Source organism: Rhinolophus ferrumequinum, chromosome 9 (assembly GCF_004115265.2).
Source record: "Rhinolophus ferrumequinum isolate MPI-CBG mRhiFer1 chromosome 9, mRhiFer1_v1.p, whole genome shotgun sequence".
Classification (NCBI taxonomy): Eukaryota; Metazoa; Chordata; class Mammalia; order Chiroptera; family Rhinolophidae; genus Rhinolophus; species Rhinolophus ferrumequinum.
The window spans coordinates 52,103,576-52,111,773 of NC_046292.1; positions in this window are offsets into that span (position 1 = coordinate 52,103,576).

The window sequence follows — 8,198 nt, forward strand, 5'->3', positions numbered from 1 at the left end:
ATGCTCAATTACTACTGAGTACAAACTAAGCTAAACTAAGAACAGAAACAAAACAGCTCAAATTGGACCAAGTTTATTAGCTCCAAACCCAGCATCGTCCTCCTCATGTAGCTTGAGAGCAGGTATCCATTACGTGTCGTGCACCTTATATTACCAAACTTAGTTTTCACTATAATAAACAAGAGGTAGATACTGGTTTCCTCCTGTTACACAGGAAGCTGAGGTCAGAGAAGCAAGACTCTTGTCTAGTTATGGAGCTAAGTAGGTGGCCACACTGAGGTTTAAATCGAGAAAAGCCTGATGCCTTCTCCCACAGCACAGAGTCTCTTGTTTCAGCTGCGGGACAGTGGCATGAACAAAGGTGTCGGAACTAGGGCAGTCTGCTAGGAACTGCAATGTAGGGTGTTGGTTGCTCTGCCGAGCATACACCTTTCCTTGTGACATTGTAATTTCCTGATGAAATCCCTACCTCAGCAGGACTCTCCACAACCTCTGCCTTATCTAGTCAGGTGACAAAATCATAGAGAGAAACTATTATTTTAATTAGAATCTAGCTCCCTGAGTTCATAAGTCAGCGTTCATGCAGGAATGTGAAATGCCTTTTACATGACTAAAAACTCTTCCCTGAATAGTCAGGACTGTGAATGGATAGGTTTTGTTTTGTTTTGTTTTGTTTTTTTCCCTGCAAGACGTTCAAATAAATCAGGAAATATTCCTTTGAAAACGGCTGCCAAAATGAAATTCTCCACATGGTTCAGTCAAAATTACTTTTGCTGTTAGGAAAAAAAGCAACAGAGAACATTCAATTTGTTGGTAGCTTCCTTGATATTTTGGTCATAACTTCTACATCCTTCAAATCCTATTTAACATCTTCTTCAATCCAACAATTTCATTTTGTCAAATAAAAAATTTTAATTCACATGTAACAGTAAAACAGATGCACATCTTTTGCCTAATCCTAAAATAAAATTACAAATGCCATGAAGCACATTTTGCTTCTGGTCAGAATGGAAAGTAACATTTTGAAGAGCCTGATAAATTTGATTTCTTATGTAGTTTTGTGATAATCATCAGTTTAACTCTGTTAAATACCCAAAGGCATCTTGAGCCTGTGAGTTTTCCAGAGAAGTGCATTCAATTCCCCGTTGCTTACGTGACCTTGAAGAGCTTGACTTGCTTCAGTATCCTTCTGGTCGTTTGATATGAAGCATATTTGGTTATATTCTACTTTTGTTGAAGGTAAACTCATCATTTCTTTCAGAAAATGTGTCACACGATTGCTCAACTCAAAGAAGAAAATTAGATTAAAAACAAAATTAAGTGCCAGTATGAGTCACACTTCCTGTGGCCTGTGGATCAAGACTCATCATTAGGCAAAAGTACATTGAGTTTACTTGTTGTTTCTTGAAAGTCTTCCCTGAACACCACTCCCATCCCCACCAGAGATATGTTAATCTTTACAGCTGCCTATGGAGTAGATGTTACTAATTCCATTTCATAAATGATGAAACTAAGACTTGAGAAGTGTAAGTATTGTGCCCTAGGTCATGCAACTATAAAGTGGCAGAGGCGGAGGTCAAATCACCTTGTACAATCTTTTCCCCTACAGCATGACTTTTTAAATATTCTCTTATTTTTCTCTCCTTAAAGGTTTTCTCTTGACATTTCTATGCTTACTACTTTCAGAGCATCAGTAATGAGAGGATAGAATTCTGAAAAAGAAATGACATATAGGAGAAAATGACCAAATAATATGTAAGCTACAATCTTATTCATCCATTTTTATTTTCCCAAAACTACTTTTTAGGTGATAATCCATCTTCTGTGCATATAGGACTTTCTGGGTAGGTCAGTTGCTGGACATGAATACCAACTTTAAGAATCCAAGGTTAATATGGTTTGTATCCTTAAGGCTCAAGCACGCTTGTCTCTGCACCCAAATAAGAGTGGTCCCAGAATTCAAGTGGTTGTTTATGACCAATCGTTGTGTTTGAGTACTGCTTACTCCTCATTCTATACAATTTCAAAATCCAATTTAATGGCTGATTAAATCAGCATTTTATAAAGCAGGCTGGGAGACATACAGCTGAAATTTGGATTTCAGATGCTGTGAAGATGTTTTAGAAAGCTCTGCTGGATCCCTGCAGTGAGATTTCACAAAAACAAGTTTCACAGAAACAGCCCATAGCATACTTGAGCAAGACAATACAGAAAACAGGAAAGGAACCAGGTCTCATGCAATTTCAGGTACAAAAGTATGACGTCACATGAACAGTGTAACCGCTTGGTAAGTCTAGGGTTTTTTTTTGCATTTAGAGGGGGTTTCAGCAGTGGTCAAGCAGTTTTACTAGATCAAACACCCCAAAGGAAACATTTTCCACGGGTCTCCCCTGGTCAGTGACAAAGTCCTGGCCAACCCAGAATAAGATTAAGAAGCAAGAGCAATGCAGTCTATGTTAGATTCTCATGTTGTTTGGTCTTACGCTGCAGCTGCTCTTTTTAGGAAAAACGGCCCTTTGCAGCAAGATAACATTCCTAACATTCTTCATGCTAAAATGTCTTCTTTTTGAAATAATGAAGACAGTAGGTGGCAGGGTGTTTTTTTCTCAATGTCTTTAATTATCTAAATTATGAGTTGTCCATTATTATGGGTTGAATTTAGTCCCCTCAAAGGATGTTGAAGTCCTAACCCCCTAACTTTATTTGGAAATAGGGTTTTTCCAGATGATCAAGGTAAGATGTGGGCACTGGGATGGGTCTTAATCCAATATGACTATTTATTTATTAAAGGGGAAAATTTGGACACAGGGAAGGATGCATACAAGGAGAAGATGAGGCAAAGACATTAGGAGGATGCCACCTACAAGCCAAGGAATGCCAAGAAATGATAGCAAACCACCAGAAGCTAAGAAGAGAAGAGAGAGGCATGAAACACATTCTCTCCTGTAGGCCTCATAAAAAAATTCAAATGTTCCAACACCTTAATCTCAGACTCCTAGCCTCCAGAATTATGAGACAATAAACTTCTGTTGTTTAAGCTTCCTAGTCTGTGGTAATTTTTAATGGAAGCCCTAGGAAACAACACAGCCACCCCAAGTCAATCTCCTATTTTTGTTCTTATTTTGTTTTGTTTCCTAAAATTTCACTAGTTCCTGAAATCCCAAACCCTGGAAACCCTTAAATTGGGTGACCTTAAGGTTCTATCCAACTCTGCGATTTTTATGATATTTTACACTGTGGAACCTCTTTTTCAAGTTTTCTGATTAGTCATCAGGATACCTACAGGATTGGAGCCTTCCAGAGTCTCCTTAAGATGGCAGAGTATAAACAGGAGCAACATTTAGGAGTTCCAGAGCCAAATTGAGAAAATATTTTACTGCATGGCTGGAAACCCTAAACACGGATGCTGGATATTCTTGGTATAGAAAATAAGAATCATATGCCCCTCTACCCACAGGTCTGGTGAGGGGACATGTTTCTCAGAAGGTGAGAAATAGATGCCTAAAGTCTGTGGAACATTGCTTCCCTTCTACCCCCATTTGGTTCATCAAATAGCACTCACCCCTCACTGGCCTTCGGAATTCTTTGTCCTTTCCTTTCTCCTCCTAGGCAAGCCACACAAGAGGGACTTAGGGACAGTGAGGTGTGTTTTATCAGATCATGCTTGAATCTACTGGTGAGTGCCACGTTTCATTGCTCAGATGGATGTGAAAAAAATCTAACTGGGAATTCACGCACTCATTTATTCATTCATACATTTATTTAATAAAAAGTAAAGAAAGAGAAGGCAAAGGGACCTCAATCCCTGCTTCACATAAAATTGTCACAAAATGACTTTACAATTATAATTACTACTATGTTTCAAGAACCTCTATGTCGTTTTAGAGATGTACGCAAATGATTGAACTTGTTCATGGTCCCACAGCTGACGAATGCAGCAACTTGACCTCAACTCTGTATGACTCCCACGTCTCTGCTTTCTCTATGATATCAAGCTGCCCGCCCATAAAACACACCAAACTGTTATATACATACTGTAATATCATAAGACATGCCCTCCCATTCAGGAGCTCATTTCCCCTGTCCCTCCTTGCCGCCAGCCAAAGTCTCTCACTTCACAAAAATCTGGTTAAAAACTAATCTGCTCCAGGAAGACTTTCAGACTTCCTGGTTTCCATCTTTACTCAGTCAACCCTTCAGCACTTAGATTTTACATTGTGCAACTTCTGTTTGTCTGTTTGTTTTGCATCTATTGAAATGCTGTACTATTTGTGATATTAGTGTGTTTCTGTATTTGATTTTTCTCTCATTGAGAGGTCATCAGCTCTTCAAAGGAAAATACTGCATCTCCTAGTCCAGTCCTAACCCTGCTCCTAAGGAGATGTACAATCTTGGTTATATCACTTAATCTATTTGAATCTGCATGTCCTCATTGATATCAAAAAGAAGTAGTGGGAAGTCATGGCTACCGACATTTCTTACCCTGAGAGTGTTTGGCTGGTGTCTCGCAAGCATCCTAGCACTTTGCCTGCTCTAGGAAATCCTGAGGTGAGACTTGTGACCAGACTTACTCACATGAGGAGTACTCAGGTCTTACCAAAACAGACTCCCTCAATATCCCTGCTGGGAAACCGAGGCCAACACTAGATGGTTGAGTCTTCTCTACATTCTCCTCATCTTCTCAGACACCGTTCCCTCTTCCTAAAACACTTTTACACTTCCTGCCCCCTTGGTCAATTTCTACTCCTCTATCACTTGGGCATTCCTCACCTTCTCAATGAAGCCTTCCCTGACCATCAATCTGCCATCAAAGTCTGTGCAACTGCTATAACTTATTCAAATATTTACCAGTCTGCATTTTAATTGCATCATGCAGAAAGAATATAGTGTTGTAGTTGTGAGCGTAGTGGCTTGGTTTCAGACTGCTTAGGCTTATAATATCACTGTGCCACTTATTTGCTATATGCCTTGGATAAATTATTTCTCTGTGCCTCAGTTTCCTTGTCTGTCAAATGAGAATACTACTAGTACTTATCTCCTAGAGTGTTTTTGAGGATTGAATGAGTTAATGCCCCAAAGCACAAAGAATAGTGAACAGATTACAGAGTTAACACTATACAATGATACCATCTCATGTTCCTTTTCTCCTCTAGGATTTCAAATAAGGAGAGAAGTGTTTTGTTATAACATCAGAGTTGTAAAGTCTTAAGATCTCCCTTTCTTTCTCTCTCTTCACTATCTCCCCTTTCATTATCTATTTCCCATCTCAGCATCCTCTATCCCCTTGAATTGTCTAATGTAATAATGTTCACCTCTATCTCAGCCTAAAACTTGAAGAATGTTCCAAGAATTGGACCATTCCTGTATGAAAGGATAGGGTTGGATTTGTTGCTGGAAAGGCTGAAAGACGTAACGTGTATGAAAATGCCCCAGGAAGAATATGGCCCAGTAAGAGCATGTGGATTCCTTCTACACTGAACCCCCGCTCTGGACGTTCTATGTGTCTCTGGATGCCGGGGATACAGTCCTTGCCTTCACATTGTTTACTGTTTAGTGGGGATACAGACAATTATACCCACAACTGGGATGCAATGTGATTTGTTGTGATGATGGGATGAAACCAGATGCGATGGTACCCACAGTGCAAACAATTCACTCCAAGAGTAGGAGAAGACTTCGTGAAGGAAATGACACCCAAGCTGAATCTCAAAGGATGAATGGGAGTTGATCAGCCTTAGAAGAGAAGAGCCTGCCACGCTAAAGGATAATCACATGGGAGAAGACAGAGTCCCAGAGCACTACTGTACTTTGGAGCTACTGCAAAAAGTTCTGCGAGATTGAGGGGTGGGAAGAGATAAACATGGATCAGATTACACAGGGTTTTTATGCTTCTGCCTGGATTTTACCCTGCAGGCAACAGGGAGCGCTTCAAGAGTTTTAGGCAGGGAAATAACAAGGACAAATCTGGGCTTATCCTAGCAGTACTGTGAAGGATAAATTGCAGGGGATGGCAGTAGAAACAGGAAGCAGTTTGCAAGGTTATTGCAGTAATCCCTGTGAAAAATTGCTAAGGACATGAACTAATGGATGCAGCTGAAAAGACTGGAAAAGAGAAGACAAAGTTAAAAAAATAATCTAGGAGACAAAAATACATAAAGTTCACACCAATTGTTTTGGGGGGTGTGTGTGTGTAATTGTGCGACATCTTTCAGTGACGCGATGTTACACTCTTCAACATTTCAGCAGACTTTCTAGCTGCAGTGACTATAACGATAGGGATTTTGAGTACATCTGAAGTGACCTTCGAGTAGTAAGATCACTACTCTTGGAGGACACCTCACCCACATCTCTGTGGCAGCCACATCTCCCATGGAGGTGCAGCCTTTGCTGCAAAAATAACCTAACGCTACCAATTTTCTCCCTAATTTTTTTAAATTTTATGTTTCTTTAGATACAAAGCCTGTTTCAGATTAACTTTAATTTTATTTCCTATCTCACAGACCTCTGTTCCTATTTCTTGGCTGGATCACTGCCAAACCCCAAGCTCCTGTCGTGGATAGTAAGGATTTCCTTCTCTGCGGACAGAAGACTACTGGAGTTGAGGGGGGAAGCGGATGTTCTCTGCTGTGTATACAACATGGCTGGACCACGAAGGATGGCTGCTTTGTATTGTTCTGAGTGTCAGCCTCTTTTACTGCGTAGGAACCAATGACTGAGTGTCCATGGTTTTAACTGAGAATGGGAAATGTAGATTAAACCACCAAAGACTACTTGAAAATGCTTTTCTATCCCTTTTATTGACAATTTTACATTGTAATTGTGTATAAGTGATGAATTGAGAGAGAAAAGAGATGGTGAACACCATGTGTTAAGCATTTCTTTTAAGATCCTGTTTGTTTCCTGTCTGAGGTGAAACACAAAATATAATGTGTGAGGTTTGGTGCATACATTAATATGCGAACTGCCTTTCAGCTCTGTATTTCAATTTTAAGGCAATAGAGGAGTGAGAGATGCACTCACAGCCCTCTGTAGAGGACCGCTGCTTTAAGGAACTTTGTGTCCTTCATGAAGAATGTCTAGCTCATACTGGGAAGTGATCGTCATACATGACCACATTTATTTTGACTATACCTCTCTAAGCCCAAGTGACAAAATGGTGACGATTTTGACTTGATTGTTTTGATATTTGACTATTTATTGCAAGTATATATGGGAGGAGACAGGTAGGAGTAGCATAGACACACTGTATCCACCAGGAACTATAGTTTAGTGAAGATTGAATGGGAGAAACAGGGACATATGTGATGAGACTGATACCCAACCCCCTGGGAAAAAATTTACAAACAAAACTGAGAGACAAGGACCTATATACTTGTGGGCAATTCCCGGAGATCTCACATTGAGTTTAGAGGCTTATATGCGAGAACTGCAACTTGGGACACTGGCAGATGTAGATTTTTGGAGAAGATTGCTGTTGGAGTGTGGTAGCTTTCTGTCTTGTTACTCAGATCCTTATAGACCTGAATGGGCTTTAAATTCCCAAAGTAGGAATGGTGGAACTATAAGAAAACTCGTAGTCATCATCATTGCCTTTGTATGCAGAACAGGAATTGTGAAATGGGTTCATTTCAACCAAGAGTTTCTTTGAGCTTCTCTAGATATTTTTTTGAAAAAAAAAAAAAGATTATTTCAATAAAAGATCATCACAAAATTGAGGTGTAATAGTTGGAAAGAGAAATCAGAGATATCCATTGTCTACTGATGTTTTGCCAGATCCCAAAATGGATATTTGCCTGCATTGATTTATCAACTTTTTTTTTTTTTTGACTATGTATCATGTGCCAGAAACTGTGCTGGCACCGGGATTACAGAAATGGGCAACAGATAGTTTCTACCTTCAAAGTATGTGTATATGGCTACTCAATTTAGGAGAACCTGAGAAGAGTGTTCACTTCAAAAGGAAAATCTTGGGGCCGGCCCAGTGGTTCAGGCAGTTGGAGCTCCGTGCTCCTACCTCCGAAGGCTGCCAGTTCGATTCCCACATGGGTCAGTGGGCTCTCAACCACAAGGTTGCCAGTCCGATTCCTCGAGTCCCATAAGGGAAGGTGGGCAGCGCCCCCTGCAACTAAGATTGAACACAGCACCTTGAGCTGAGCTGCCACTGAGCTCCCAGATGGCTCAGTTGGTTGGAGCGCGTC